Source organism: Bufo bufo, chromosome 4, assembly GCF_905171765.1.
Source record: "Bufo bufo chromosome 4, aBufBuf1.1, whole genome shotgun sequence".
NCBI classification, from domain to species: domain Eukaryota; kingdom Metazoa; phylum Chordata; class Amphibia; order Anura; family Bufonidae; genus Bufo; species Bufo bufo.
The window spans coordinates 258,430,097-258,446,915 of record NC_053392.1 but is presented as its reverse complement, the minus strand read 5'-3'; the positions used below and the strand labels follow the sequence as shown (position 1 = coordinate 258,446,915).

Sequence of the window (16,819 nt, the reverse complement as noted above, 5' to 3'; positions counted from 1 at the left end):
ATGTGACCATGAAGGAGCATGTGACCAGTGATGTCACAGACCTCCTTCTAACAACTACATTCTAGCATAGGATCGATCATCTACCGAAACTCCATCTCCCCTGTTCTGAGTTCTGGGGCCGCTTACCCCAGCAGTTCACATGGCGAAAATTGTCTGCATTGCTGGGGTAAGCTGCCCTAGAATTCAGAACAGGCAGGACACAGCTGCAGGAGTGAGCGGGCACAGTGGGCCCCCCCAGGAGCAGGGGGCCCCGGCACTTGTCCGGGTTTGCCGGGTGGTGGCGCCGGCCCTGCCCTGTACCTCACATATCAGTACTCTGCTGTATATACTATAAATCTATACACACTGCATCTATTATACCTCGTACCTCACAGATAAGTACTCTGCTGTATATACTATACATCTATACACACTGCATCTATTATACCTCGTACCTCACTTAACAGTACACAGCTGTATATACTGTATATCTGTACACACTGCATCTATTATACCTCTTTTGTGTGCCAGGGCTGTTTTGTAATCCCAATCCGGCCCTGATGGTATAAATGATAAAACGCAGCAGCAAGCATAGTTCATGGAGCAAAGGGAGAGGCCTGGAATGGGTATTGGGAGGGGATATAAAAAGAGAATGGGGGCCCAATTTAGATTCTTGCTATGGGGCCCAGTGATTTCTATGTACGCCCCTGGCTCCACGTCCTAACACGTGCAGCAGCAATTTTAGGAAAAAATTTGATTAGTTACCACGAAGCTTGAGGAAATTCTGCTTCGGTGCAAATCAAATTTTTCCTGAAATTCGGATCTCACTTTATCAACTTCGATTCGCTCATCTCTAGTTTCAATGTTCTTTTCCTCTATTTAGGCCACTTTAGGCTACTTTCACACTAGCGTTCGGGGCTCCGCTTGTGAGCTCCGTTTGAAGGGGCTCACAAGCGGCCCCGAACGGATCCGTCCAGTCCTAATGCATTCTGAGTGGAGGCGGATCCGCTCAGAATGCATCAGTCTGGCAGCGTTTGTCCTCCGCTCCGCTCAGCAGGCGGACACCTGAACGCTGCTTGCAGCGTTCGGGTGTCCGCCTGGCCGTGCGGAGGCAAACGGATCCGTCCAGACTTACAATGTAAGTCAATGGGGACGGATCCGTTTGAAGTTGACACAGTATGGCTCAATTTTCAAACGGATCCGTCCCCCATTGTCTTTCAATGTAAAGTCAAAACGGATCCGTTTGCATTATCATGAACAAAAAAAAAAAATAATAATTTTTTATTTTTTATTTATTTTTTCATGGTAATGCAAACGGATCCGTTCTGAACGGATCTAAGCGTTTGCATTATAGGAGCGGATCCGTCTGTGCAGATACCAGACGGACCCGCTCTGAACGCAAGTGTGAAAGTAGTAGACTGCTCAATTGAGCAGACAATTGTCAGGAAGGAAGCATTTCTTCTTGGCAATCATCTGCTTGTCAGTGAAGGAGACTGTTGCATTTGCAGTCCTACACTAATGCTATCATCTATCCCCATGCATAATCATTGTTTGCAAGCAGCAGAGTGATGTTTAGATTGCACAATCTGCAGCCCGCAAACAGTTATTTTGGTGACTGCACAAGCAATCTTATTACCCGAGCATTTTGCCTGTTCATTGGGTAATCGCTGGCACCTTTACAAGAGCAGATCATCACTAGCGAGCTTTCCTATGAAAGCTTGCTAAAAATGCTCAGGCAGTGTAAAGGGGCCTTTTGGATAATATTGTATGAAATTAATACCATTAGAAATCAAAAGTTTTGTTAATTAGTTAAGTGTTCACTTAAAAACCTTTGTGTACATATCAATGAAGCTGCAGTGGACTAGCTGGCAACTAGAGCAGGAACTCTCACCAGGTAATATTTAAGTATACAACACAACCTTTGTATTGTACTTAGATGTGAAGTGCTCCATGATCCAAGAGAAGCAATTATTTTGTGCAGACTGTCATTCAGAAAAAGAAGCAAATGCACAACACATGGCATGAGAACAATGATTCCCACTTAAGGACTGCTGCTTTGAACTCAACAAAGTTATTTTTAAAGAGATAAAATTCATTAGGGGTATATTAGAGGCCATATCATACTTGGTACTAATGAGATCCCTAGCTGGCTACTGCTGCATCTGACTTGCTGAACAAGTATCTCACATGGTTTAAATCATTGCTGAACTTTAAGAGAAAGGCGCTGACATGTATTCTACATTTAGAAAAATAATACAGCATTTAAATCCTTCAGAAATAAATCATACTAGATTCATGTATACGCTAAGTAAATTTTTATTAGGGCTCTCCATGTATGGGATTGCATATAATTCTGTAAAAACACTTCATGTAAATGTAAAAATCAATGTGTCACCCGTGGGTGGCACTGGACATAAGCGCAAGAAATACAATCTAAGGCATATGAATAATACCAGTGTAATTCCTACCTGCTAGAAGGTGAAAGAAGAGCCCACGCCAACTCAGAAGGAAGTCTACTACCAAGAATATTCCGCAGAAGCAGGATAGGAAAGAAGGTTCCCTCAACCACAAGCAGCACGCACACCAGAGCTAACTCCTTTTCAGGTAGGAATTACACTGGTATTATTCATATGCCTCTAACCTTAGCGGTTTCCCATTATACCGCTCTATTGAGACAGCCGGTGGACGCTACACTTTGCCTGCATATTGTCTCCCTCCCCCCCTCTTTGGTCGCGTCCCCAGCCCATCCTCTCACCCAGCATCAGTAGCCGCTTAGATTGTATTTCCTGCGCTTATGTCCAGTGCCACCCACGGGTGACACATTGATTTTTACTCTTACCTTACCTCAAGGAGGACAACAGCTCCTTCTCAGGACATTCTAGCTGCGGTATCATCCCATCTGGGTTGATTTTCATACATCTAAACTTAGGGAGCGCAGGGAGGTCCATTTCTCTCCACTTCATGTAAATATTGAGTCAAGATGATTCAACTATATGGTTATGTTCATGGTATTGTATCTATCTACTACATTTATCAGCATTAAAATTGTAACACCAAGAATGACAGGTCGCAAAGGTCATGCAAAGTGAGAAGGTAGAAAGTGTTGCTAAGATCTGCAGCTGATCCTGTGGGATGATGACACTTGTCTCAAACTGAGAGGGACAGAGTCTTTGAACTGAGAGACCTTGGTTTATCACTCAGTCTCATCACCACACACCTAGGGCGAGATGTCAGCACTGTTCACCGTTGTATGTCCTGGGTTGACATTAGAAGGTACACAGAGATAAAACTCTGCAAGAATGAACCGTCTGGTTAGAAAAATAGTGACCCATTCTGTACTGCAAGTAAAATGGGACGTCACATCCAAAGCCTTGGGCAGCAAACAGTGTCTATACAATCCATCAGAAGGCATTTGTATAACATTAGGCTATGAACAAGGCGTCCAGCTACAGGTGTTCTATTGACCTAATGCCACTGCTCCCAAAGGCTATTATGGTGCACAGCAAGATGGTAATGTAGGCTGGACTGGAAGTCTATCCTCTTTAGCAATGAGTCCATCTTTTGTCTCAGATTGAATGATAGATGGAGATTGGTATGGAAACCATGTGAGAAACACCATGAAGAGGTTTTCACAAGGAAATGTCACACTGGTACTACTCCAGGGATTATGTTGTGGTGTGCCGTAATGTACAGTAGCCTGAAGCCTCTAATATTTAGGTAAACTAACAGCTCAGTATTACATTTATTTGGTTGTAGAACCAATAGTAGACTCATCTCTCCAAAGTGTCCCATGAGCCATTTTTCAACAGTACAATGCCAGGTGGCATGTTACTCGTGCTAATGTGAGCTTCCTCTGTGTCCTAAATATGCTAACATGACCTGCAACATCTCTGGATTTGTCCCCATTGAAAACATCTGGGACATCATTGGACAGCAATTGCAAAGACAGCTATCAGCAGTAGACCTTGATGTTTTGCATACCCAAGTACAAGGGTGCCCAAATTTATGCCAGACAACCATTAATAACCTCATTGATACCAAGGCATGTACAGTAAGTGAGTGTGTTTCTGTGCTTGGTGCTGAACTGAAAACATAGAGATATTTTGAATATTTTGTTTCCATTTTTATCATTTGCATATTATTAACATATCTATTGAAACAATGATTTTCATTGCAATTTCAATGTTTAGTAGTTTATTTTCTTTATAAGATTTTCTTCTATTTTTGGAAAACTACCTTTAAATATATTGTTGGTGTGTTTTTAGCCCAAAGCCAAGGGAGAAGAGATCATCCATCATGTATTTTTATGACATAGAAAATTCACAAATTATGGTGCATGCACTATTTGCAAATTTTCTTCTTTTATCTCTTTTGATACATGAATAAAAGATAGGTGTAGTATATAGACCTACACCAAGCCAAGAAATTTGATTAGTTATAATTTAATTTGTCACAAATTGCTATAAATCAGGACATGTAGTGGCAATGCTGCAGGTGGGTTGCGGCTATGCTGCGGTTAAGAACCGCATGGCCAATTAGCCCGCAGCTGCTTTTCATTTAATAATGAAGACGGCACTGTATAGTCCATCTTCATTGGCAATGGCCCCACGGTACCTTTAAACGAGGGCTGTTGCTGGTATGGGGTTTGGCGGGTTAGGTTGGGGGTGGGGGAAATATGCAAATTATTGCTGTTGTGATGTACAATATTCTGCAGATTATTTGACAGTAAACACAGAATATTAATCAGCTCTGGCATACCCACTTCTCCAACCCCAGCACCCTTCTGCCCTACAGGTGGGAGCCCTTCTTATGCCTTCTGCTTTTCCTCCTTTTCCACATAATCTAATATTGATAAGAATATGTCATCAGGAACATCCAGCTCCTCCTCTCTCTTTGCGTCTTGATGACTTTTCTAGCATATGGAGACTGGGAAGGATCATTTGGAAGAAGTAAAGCCAGCAAAAGATAAGGATCGCCATCATCAAGACCTAAGGGATGCAGACTGGTATTGGTTGACACACTGGCAGTGAAATAATAAATGTGTCTATCTTATTGGTATTGAATTACATATCTTAGTTTACGACTGATGTAGGAATAAGTAAATGTAGGAATAGGTAAATAAAACTAGCGCAGAATAAGTCTCCTTGCATTCTCCCTGCACTCTTCCTCTACAATATTTTGTATTAATCAGTTTCGGCAACACTGTCCCTAGCACATGAGCTCTTGACATGACTCTCCCTGTGCTCAGATCACAGGACTAGTGATGGGTAGTTCATTAAAGATCAGGCCAAAATGAATTGATCTTCTAAGTGATCTAAATCATTTAGTTAATCTTCCTGACAAAGATTTGTTCACCAGGAACTAAAGCAAGTGGAAGGAGATAGACACTAGACAGGGATGATTCAGCAGCTCCAGCAGGATCACTGTTACTGTCACTACTAGAGATGAGCACATTTTTTGGGGAAAATTTGATTCAATCCAAATTTATTTGCGGTGAATTACGTTTAAAAACTGCTATTTCCTGGCTGCAGAGAGCATTTATAGTGGTGTAAAACACTGTGCCTTGCAGTAACACACATTGGAAGTTTGCTTTGGTAGTGAAATAATACTGTCAGTCAGTATGACATGCAGATGACAGGCGTCACTCTTAGAATCACTGCACACTTCACTTATTTTGGCAGTCACGGGGCCAAAACTGACCCAATAACTCAAGTATGAATCCAGTGGAGTGGATCCAAAACAGAGATGATAAGTGAACGGAATATTTGCATGTCTTCTTTGTTTTGTACTCACTCCTGCTTGTGGCTACCAAATCACAAGACAATTTTTGTTTTCTTTTTTTTTACGGGGGAGAAAAATCAACGTTTATTTAACGAACAGGACATTAAATTAACACACATAAAATACAACACAGAAGGGGCAAAGCCACAAGATTTAAAAGAAAAGCTGGAAAAAAAAAGTGCTTCATCAACAAGAATGGATTAACGACTAGTGTTGGGGTGGAAAAAAAGACAATGCAACAGCACCCTGCATATCAGATAAAGTACAATAATGCCATAGTCATAAAAAATATTATAGTGCTAATGATACGCTTATTTATAAAGTGAGATGCTTGGCAAATGCATTTTGTACAAAACCATCTGAGCCCGTCTGCCGAAGGTCAAGGTGATCTCTGTAAGACGGATCCTAACACTAAATACTACCTGTTATGCACCATAATGGCCGCCATAAAGTTCAGGATGTGTTGGATCCACATGCATGCTGGGTCCACTCTGCCTTTTACCATTTTTGGTGCCATAATGGCCTCCAATTATACATTGGTGTCACACTATACAGAGTCCATTGTTTTTAAAGGAGCAGAGCAGCCTGTGCCGGATCAAGAGTTTCCTACAAGGGGGTGCACTGCAGGATTTTTCTTTTAGACAAGCTTTGCAATGCACACCGTCGACGTGCAGAGGTCAAGCTTCCGGGAGGACACCTCGAGCTATGAAAATGATTGCTCCTTCGTGCCAATAGCCTACTTATGGAGGTTAATACCCCATCGGTTGGTATTTGCATATCCTTGCGATAAATGATGTTCCCATTCACTGACTGTAAACAGAGATCTTGACAGACGAATGTATCAAACTCTTCCGCCATCTTTCTAGGTGCCACGTCTCCAGTTCCCTGACCAGCTAGATTTACCAGCATCTGTTCCAGGACATGAATCAGTGGAATGACATTGTTTATACCGTAGTCCTGGCGACTGACAAATAACATGGCCTTCTCAAAGGGCCTGAGCAAACGGCAGGCATGAGCTGCCACTGACTGACATCGAAGTTACACAGGGGACTACTCCTGTCTGCTTGTATCATCAAGAAATCGTTGATGGACTTTCTGTGTTCGTATAGTCAGTCCAAAATATGGAGGGTAAAAATCCTATGGGTGGAAACGTTGCATATCAGTCTATGTTGGGGGATGCCGTTCTTCTACTGCAGGTCAAGGAGGATGTGCTTTGTGTTGTACGAGTAGCTCAAGTGCATGCAAAGTTTCCTTGCCACTGTTAGGATGTCTTGAGACATTGACTTCACAAGAGATACAGAGCATCGGCGTTAGCTTTGAAATTAAACATTTCACCACTGCGTAATTGACCCATACAGCAAAACGAGGTGTACAGTCACCCATCAATTTTTCCCCAAAAAGCCAGTTTCACATAACAAATTTCACCACTATGTAATTCAGCCCATACTGCGAAAGGAGGTGTACAATCACCCATACTTTTTATGAAAAAAAGCCAGTGTCACCTAAAAAATTTCACCAGTAATTAATTTGGCCTATTAAGCAAAAGGAGGTATACAGTCACCCATCAATTTTCCCAAAGAAAGCCTGTATCACATAAAGAATTTCACCACTAAGTAGTTTGGTCCATACCGCAAAAGGTGGTGTACAATCACCCATATATTTTCCGAAAAAAAAGCCAGTGTCTCATATTTTTTTTAACAATAAGTAATTTTGTTCCATACCGCAAAAGGAGGTGTACAATCACCCATACATTTTCTCGAAAAAAGCCTGTGTCACATAAAAAATTTTCACCGCAAAAAGGGCTTTACCACATATAACTGTACTGCTGAATGCAATGCAATTAGGTCCTTAATTTTTTAAACTTTTACACTACACAAGGCTTTTCAAAATATAAGTGCAACGCTGAATGACGAATATATTTTTCTTTTGCCTATGGAGTCCTTTTGTTATGGCACAGGGAGCAAGAATGTTACGCATAATTCTGATGGAACTCCTGACCTTAAGAAACTGGACTTGGACTCCAAAGCAGAGGCTCTTCTGTCATGTCTTGTGTGTTGTAGAGATCGAATGCAGACGGAGCAGATAAAAACACATGAATGTTTTCAACTTACTGAAGCTGCTTGATTTAATTGTGTATAGATGGAAAAGGCAAAGTCTGCTGGTGTGTTGTCATCTGCATCTTCATTCTTCATCTTTTAATTTGGTCCATAATGCAAAAGGAGGTCTACAATCACTCATCAATTTTCCTGAAGAAATCATGTTTGAAATACAAAATTTCACCAATGAAAGGATAATAGAATTTGGTTCATACAAAAGAAAGTCTACAATCCCCCATCAATTTTCTCCCAAAAAAGCCTGTTTCACATAAAAAATGTCACCACTACGTAATTCGATCGATACCACAAAAATGACTTCACAACATGTATAACTGCACCGCTGAACGGCAATTAGGCCCTCATTATTTTCTATTTTTACACTACAGAAAAGGCTTTTCAACAGATAATTGCAACCGTGGACGGCGAATATATTTTTATTTTGCCACTAATACATGGCAAACAGGGCTGTAGAATATATCACTGCACCGCTGAACTACAATTAGGCCGCATTTTTTTTCTATTTTTACACTACACAAAAGGCTTTTCAACAGATATTGTATTTTTCGACCTTTAATCCCTTATGGACCGGGCACATTTTCACCTTCAGGACCAGGCCATTTTTTGCAAATCTGACGTGTCACTTTATGTGGTGATAACTTTAAAATGCTTCGACTTATCCAGGCCATTCTGAGATTGTTTTTTCGTCACATATTGTACTTCATAACACTGGTAAAATGGAGTAAAAAAAAAATCATTTTTAGTTATAAAAAAAATACCAAATTTGCCAAAAATTTGGAAAAAGTTGCAAATTTTCAAGTTTCAATTTCTCTACTTCTATAATACATATTAATACCTATAAAAATAGTTATTACTTTACATTTCCCATATGTCTTCTTCATGTTAGGATTATTTTGGGAATGACATTTTATTTTTGGGGGACGTTACAAGGCTTAGAAGTTTAGAAGTAAATCTTGAAATTTCTCAGAAATTTTCAAAAACCAACTTTTTAAGGACCAGTTCAGGTCTGAAGTCACTTTGTGAAGCTTACATGATAGAAACCACCCAAAAATGACCCAATTCTAGAAACTACACCCCTCAAGGTATTCAAAACAAATTTTACAAATGTTGTTAACCCTTTAGGTGTTTCACAAGAATTAATGGAAAATAGAGATACAATTTCAAAATTTCACTTTTTTGGCAGATTTTCCATTTTAATATTTTTTTTTCCAGTTACAAAGCAAGGTTAACAGCCAAACAAAACTCATTATTCATGGCCCTGATTCTGTAGTTTACAGAAACACCCCATATGTGGTCGTAAACTGCTGTACGGGCACACAGCAGGGCGCAGAAGGAAAGGAATGCCATGCGGTTTTTGGAAAGCAGATTTTGCTATATAGTTTTTTTTTACACCATGTCCCATTTGAAGCCCCCCTGATGCACCCCTAGAGTAGAAACTCCAAAAAAGTGACCCCATCTAAGAAACTACACCCCTCAAGGTATTCAAAACTGATTTTACAAACGTCGTTAACCCTTTAGGTGTTCCACAAGAATTAATGGAAAATAGAGATACAATTTCAAAATTTCACTTTTTTGGCAGATTTTCCATTTTAATATTTTTTTTTCCAGTTACAAAGCAAGGGTTAACAGCCAAACAAAACTCATTATTTATGGCCACGATTCTGTAGTTTACAGAAATACCCCATATGTGGTCGTAAACTGCTGTACAGGCACACGTCAGGGTGCAGAAGGGAAGGAATGCCATGCGGTTTTTGGAAAGCAGATTTTCCTAGACTGTTTTTTTTTACACCATGTCCCATTTGAAGACCCCCTGATGCACCCCTAGAGTAGAAACTCCATAAAAGTGACCCATCTAAGAAATTACACCCCTCAAGGTATTCAAAACTGATTTTACAAACGTTGTTAACACTTTAGGTGTTCCACAAGAGTTATTGGCAAATAGAGATGAAATTTCAGAATTTCAATTTATTGGCAAATTTTCCATTTTAATAAATTTTTTCCAGTAACAAAGCAAGGGTTAGCAGCCAAACAAAACTCCATATTTATGGCCCTGATTCTGTAGTTTATAGAAACACCCCATATGTGGTCGTAAACTGCTGTACGGGCACACGGTAGGGCGCAGAAGGAAAGGAATGCCATACGGTTTTTGGAAGGCAGATTTTGCTAGACTTTTTTTTGACACCATGTCCCATTTGAAGCCCCCCTGATGCACCCCTAGAGTAGAAACTCCAAAAAAGTAACCCCATTTTAGAAATTATGGGATAGGGTGGCAGTTTTGTTGGTACTAGTTTAGGGTACATATGATTTTTGGTTGCTCTATATTACACTTTTTGTGAGGCAAGGTAACAAGAAATAGCTTTTTTGGCACTGTTTTTTTTTTATTTACAACATTCATCTGACAGGTTAGATCATGTGGTATTTTATAGAGCAGGTTGTCACGGACGCAGCGATACCTAATATGTATACTTTTTTATTTATTTATGTAAGTTTTACACAATGATTTCATTTTTGAAACAAAAAAAATCATGTTTTAGTGTCTCCATAGTCTGAGAGCCATAGTTTTTTCAGTTTTTGGGCGATTATCTTAGGTAGGGTCTCATTTTTTGTGGGATGAGATGAAGGTTTAATTGGCACTATATTGGGGTGCATATGACTTTTTGATCGCTTGCTATTACACGTTTTGTGATGTAAGATGACAAAAAATTGCTTTTTTACACCTTTATTTTTTTTTTTACGGTGCTCATCTGAGGGGTTAGTTCATGTGATATTTTTATAGAGCTGGTCGATACGGACGCGGCGATACCTAATATGTATACTTTTTTATTTATTTATGTAAGTTTTACACAATAATATCATTTATGAAACAAAAAAAATGATGTTTTAGTGTTTCCATAGTCTAAGAGCCATAGTTTTTTCAGTTTTAGGCGATTATCTTGGGTAGGGTATGATTTTTGCGGGATGAGATGACGGTTTGATTGGCATTATTTTGGGGTGCATATGACTTTTTGATCGCTTGCTATTACACTTTTTGTGATGTAAGGTGACAAAAAATGTTTTATTTAGCACAGTTTTTATGTTTTATTTTTTACGGTGTTCACCTGAGGGGTTAGGTCATGTGATATTTTTATAGAGCCGGTCGATACGGACGCGGCGATACCTAATATGTATACTTTTTTTTTATTTATTTAAGTTTTACACAATAACAGCTTTTTTAAAACAAAAAAAAAAGATGTTTTAGTGTCTCCATATTCTGAGCCATATTTTTTTTATTTTTTGGGCGATTGTCTCAGATAGGGGCTAATTTTTTGTGGGATGAGGTGACTGTTAGATTGCTATTATTTTGGTGGGTGTACGCCTTTTTGATTGCTTGCTGTTGTACTTTTTGTGATGTAAGGTGACAATTTTTTTATTTTATTTAGCAGTTTTTATTTTTTATTTTTTACGGTGTTCATCTGAGAGGTTAGTCCATGTGATATGTTTATAGAGCTGGTCGACACGGACGCGACGATACTTTCAACTTTATTTTTGGAAAAGGACGCTTTTTTTTTTACTTGAAACTTTTAATTATGTTTGTAAAACTTTAATTTTATTAACTTTTTTTTTTCACTTTATTTTTTGTCCCACTATGGGACAGGCTCTGATCCTTGTTTCAATACAGCAAAATACATCTGTATTGTACTGTATTGAACTGTTAGTGTCTTACACTGTAAGATGCTAACAGTTGCCTAGGAGACCCAGCCTGGGGGCTGGGCCTCTTAGTAGGAGACCCAGCCTGGGGGCTGGGCCTCTTAGGCTTCCGTACATGACAGGCCCTAAGCCTTGGAATGGCTTGGGGCTGCCATGGCAACCATCGAGTCCCCGCAACAGCAGCGCGGGGACCCAATGCATGAGGTGAGGGAGCACAAACCTCCCATATGCCGCGGTCAGTGCTGACCGCGGCATATGAGGGGTTAATCCACCGGCATCGGCGTTATCGCCGATGCTGGTGGATGCAGCAGGGATCCGGCTGTCAGGATCTCTGCTGCTGATCGGGGGGACCGCACTCGGGGGGAGGAACGACTGCAGGACGAGAGCGCTCAGTGCCGGCGATTGAGGACGAGCATTCTCGTCCTGGGTCGTTAAGGGGTTAAGACGCACCGGCCCATAAGACGCAACTAGGTTTTTAAGTAGGAAAATAAGAAAAAAAAATGTAACCAAAATGTGTGCTATTGGTGGATTTTTAACTAATGGTGGTCTGTGGATGACACTGTTATGGAGGGGATCTGTTTTAGGAAAACCTGATTTGTTATCAAGAAGCTCAAGGAAATTCGGTTTCATTACCAATCAAAGGTTTCTTAAACTTTGAACCGAATTCCATTTCAAATGTTTCACTTTGCTCAACGAGCCTGGAAACTATAGGCCGGTAAGTTTAACATCTGTTGTGGGTAAACTGTTTTAAGGTTTTCTGAGAGATGCTATCTTAGAGCATCTTAACGGAAATAAGCAAATAACGCCATATCATCATGGCTTCGTGAGGGATCGGTCATGTCAAACTAATTTAATCAGTTTCTATGAGGAGGTAAGTTCTAGACTTGACAGCGGCGAATCAATGGATGTCGTGTATCTGGACTTCTCCAAAGCATTTGACACTGTACCACATAAAAGGTTAGTATATAAAATGAGAATGCTCGGACTCGGAGAAAACGTCTGTAAGTGGGTAAGTAACTGGCTCAATGATAGAAAACAGAGGGTGGTTATTAACGGTACATACTCAGATTGGGTCACTGTCACTAGTGGAGTACCTCAGTGGTCAGTATTGGGCCCTATTCCCTTCAATATATTTATTAATGATCTCGTAGAAGGCTTGCATAGTAAAGTATCAATTTTCGCAGATGACACTAAACTGTGTAAAGTAATTAACACTGAAGAGGACAGTATACTACTACAGAGGGATCTGGATAGATTGCAGGCTTGGGCACATAAGTGGCAGATGAGGTTTAACACTGACAAATGTAAAGTTATGTACATGGGAAGGAATAATGCAAGTCACCCGTACATACTAAATGGTAAAACACTCGGTAACACTGACATGGAAAAGGATCTAGGAATTTTAATAAACAGCAAACTAAGCTGCAAAAAAATGTTTCAGGCAGCTGCTGCCAAGGCCAATAAGATAATGGGTTGCATCAAAAGGGGCATAGATGCCCGTGATGAGAACATATTCCTACTACTTTACAAATCATTAGTCAGACCACACATGGAGTACTGTGTACAGTTCTGGGCTCCAGTGAACAAGGCAGACATAGCAGAGCTGGAGAGGGTCCAGAGGAGGGCAACTAAAGTAATAACTGGAATGGGGCAACTACAGTACCCTGAAAGATTATCAAAATTTGGGTTATTCACATTAGAAAAAAGACGACTGAGGGGAGATCTAATTACTATGTATAAATATATCAGGGGTCAGTACAGAGATCTATCCCATCATCTATTTATCCCCAGGACTGTGACTGTGACGAGGGGACATCCTCTGCGTCTGGAGGAAAGAAGGTTTGTACACAAACATGGAAAAGGATTCTTTACGGTAAGAGCAGTAAGACTATGGAACTCTCTGCCTGAGGAGGTGGTGATGGTGAGTACAATAAAGGAATTCAAGAGGGGCCTGGATGTATTTCTGGAGTGTAATAATATTACAGGCTATAGCTACTAGAGAGGGGTCGTTGATCCAGGGAGTTATTCTGATTGCCTGATTGGAGTCGGGAAGGAATTTTTATTCCCCTAAAGTGAGGAAAATTGGCTTCTACCTCACAGTTTTTTTTTTGCCTTCCTCTGGATCAACTTGCAGGATGACAGGCCGAACTGGATGGACAAATGTCTTTTTTCGGCCTTATGTACTAAGTTACTATGTTACTAGTAGTAAACATAGTAGGCATAGATTTTATTTTCTGTCTGAAGAACAGCCTAAGAATGATCCATCACATTTATTATATTTTGCATCTCTTAATAAATGTGACACATTTTACTCCAATGCTCACAGGGTTCTATGTACTGTATGTCACATATGATACCTGTATTTGGCAAGTATTGAATAAAGCTAGTCTTTAAAGCGAGCCATACACAGAAGCAATGATCAGACATATGTTTTGACAATAGACATTGTTTAGGTGGCTACAAATTTAATATGAAATTGCAATTCTAACAGCTTTATTACTACAAGGTTGTGCAGTTAAGAACATCTTATTATTAGAGATAAGTGAAGTTTTAAAAAATTTGATTTGGCCGATTCGCCAAAGTTCAACAAGAAATTTCACTCGTTCTGAATTAATTTGCCACAAATCACTGTAAATCAGGTATACCAAGGTCACTTTGCCTAATCAAATTCTTCCCACTTGGTGGCCCAATCTCAGTTTGAACTATGAAGCCTTGTAATTTAGCCCTTTCCCGACCGCCGTCAGAAAATTTTCGTTGGCAGATGTGCATTTAAAAATGGTGCCTGCTGGCATGTGCAGCGGGGCTATTGCCTTTAAAATAGCAGACACCTGGGACTTTTAACCCTTCAGATGGCGTGGTCATCCGGGTGTTGCTCTTCTCCCCCAGCAGGGATCGGGGGGAGCTGGATCGTGTATGCAGCAGCCTGTCTTCCTGTGTACTAGAGATGGTACACAGCATTGAGGCAGTAAAACCTTCCTCAAAGTAATAAAATTGAGGGATACACAACAGGGATTAACATAAGGTCTGGGATTCTTACCTACTATGTACCTAATGGTATTTCACTTTTGATATAATTAGGGTTAAAATCAGATGGCGAACATGGCATATGGATCAAACAAGGCCATTGGATTATTGCAGCAACACTGTCCCTAGCATATGAGCACTTGCCTCGTCTCTCTCTATGCTCAGCTCACAGGACAATGACGGAGACCATGCAGGATGAGACTTTTATAGGGCTGTGACATCACAGGGGATGGCTACCTACAGATTAGCTGGCTGCATGGCATTATGGGTGATCTCACATTCCTGGACTTCTTACTTTCACTTTGTAACATGTGCAGCAGCGATTTTAGGAAAACCCGAGTGCAAAGAAATTCGTCTTCGCTGCAAATCAAAGTTTTCTTAAACGGACTGAAATCCGCTTAGAATACTTTGTTTCGCTTAGCACTATTTATTATAATACCACTGACAATAGTCCTGGTTTTAGATATTTTTGCACTGAGCAATATATAATCATTCTATTTGATGCCAGGGACAATATTAGGAGGAAGATTTCAGAGACCAGTCACTTGAAAGAAAAACGTCTTTTTATGAGCATGACAAGTAATTGATTTTGCAATGACATCTCTGCTCCCTGTCACTTCTTTGCTTGATTAAAAGGAATAAAATGTACAAAAATAGGATCCCTCTAGTATTTTAGTTGTCTATTACCCCACAGAAATTTGCACCTTGACTCCAGATTTACAGATCTATTTCCTATTTTTATATATGATATATAATTTCCATATGTTGTTTTATGTAAATATATTATGCTTACAGTTATGTATAGATTCTCCTGTCATTTAAAGAGATCACCCCTGCCTCTCCTTGTAGACCTTTCTACTAGCTGTCAAAATGTATTTGCTATAAATGTGATACACACCTTCCACGTTCATTTGCAAAAAAAACACTGAAAAATAAACTGCCAAAAGGTGCCAAACCTGATTAAAATGTAACAAACGACACTGCAGTTGTAATTTATTTGTCATTGCTTCTTTATTATTGACGTCTATGGTTCTATACTACATTTTTTAAATAGATACCATAAAATTTTATTTTGTTTACATTTTGGGTTCTTTTAGGGTTTTCCAAATTTTTAAGGAAATAAAAGCATAACCAGCAGTGATATTTGTACTGTAAAAATTAATGGGGGTCAGTATACATTTTGATCTGTTTCAAAACAGGCATATCACAGATGTAAAATAAAAGAATCAATACTCATGCTTTTTATCCCCATGGCCTCCAGCAATGAGCTCTGGTGCTCTCTGCTGCTAACACATTCTTGGTTGCAGTGGTGATGTTTATGCAGCCAATCACTGGACTCAGCAGTCTACAGGATATCGTTGCTGAGGCTGGCTGCAGTAGTGACCTGTGTACATGGAACACCTCTGCTGTAGCCAGAAATACAAACAGCAGTGAAGAAGAATGGAGCTCAGCTCTGGAAGACACAGGAGAATAATAGGCTGAGTGTGGATTCTTCTGTCATTTTGCCATATTTACAGGGTTTATATTTAAAGAGGACCTTTCACCTTGAAAAACATTGTGAACTAAGTATACAGACATGTACAGCGGCGCCCAGGGATCCCCCTGCACTTACTATTATCCCTGGGCGCCGCTCCGTTCTCCCGTTATAGGCTCCGGTATCTTCTCTCACTAAGTTATAGTGGGCGGTGTCTTCCCTTGTCCTGTGGGCGTCTCCTTCACCTAGGCTGTAGCGCTGGCCAATCGCAGTGCAGAGCTCACAGCCTGGGAGGTTTTTTTCTCCCAGGCTGTGAGCTGTGCGCTGAGATTGGCCAGCGCTGCAGCCTAGGAGAAGGAGACGCCCACAGGACAAGGGAAGACACCGCCCACTATAACTTAGTGAGAGAAGATACCGGAGCCTATAACGGGAGAACGGAGCGGCGCCCAGGGATAATAGTAAGTGCAGGGGGATCCCTGGGCGCCGCTCTCCATGTCAGCATACTTAGTTCACATTGTTTTTCAAGGTGAAAGGTCCTCTTTAACTTGGACAACTACTTTAATTTTAAGTAGTCTATATGAGCATCTTACTGCAATATAGTTAAGGCTATGATGCTTACATTATAGATGATTATCTACACACATAAATGTTTTATTTCCATCATTCTTACAAGGAAAGATTGCTGGTGTCACAATAGCACCGTTCTTCTGAACCAGTCCTACAGTATAGCCCAGCACAGTTCTCATTTTTTTCAACTGTT

At 40.3% G+C, this 16,819-nt stretch overlaps 1 protein-coding gene across 1 annotated transcript in view; it reads left to right on the top strand.

Moving 5' to 3' along the window:
- CSMD1 (CUB and Sushi multiple domains 1) overlaps positions 1-16,819 on the top strand; it is a 2,494,699-nt gene that overhangs the window by 2,360,291 nt on the left and 117,589 nt on the right. The gene's annotated exons all lie outside the window — the stretch shown is intronic.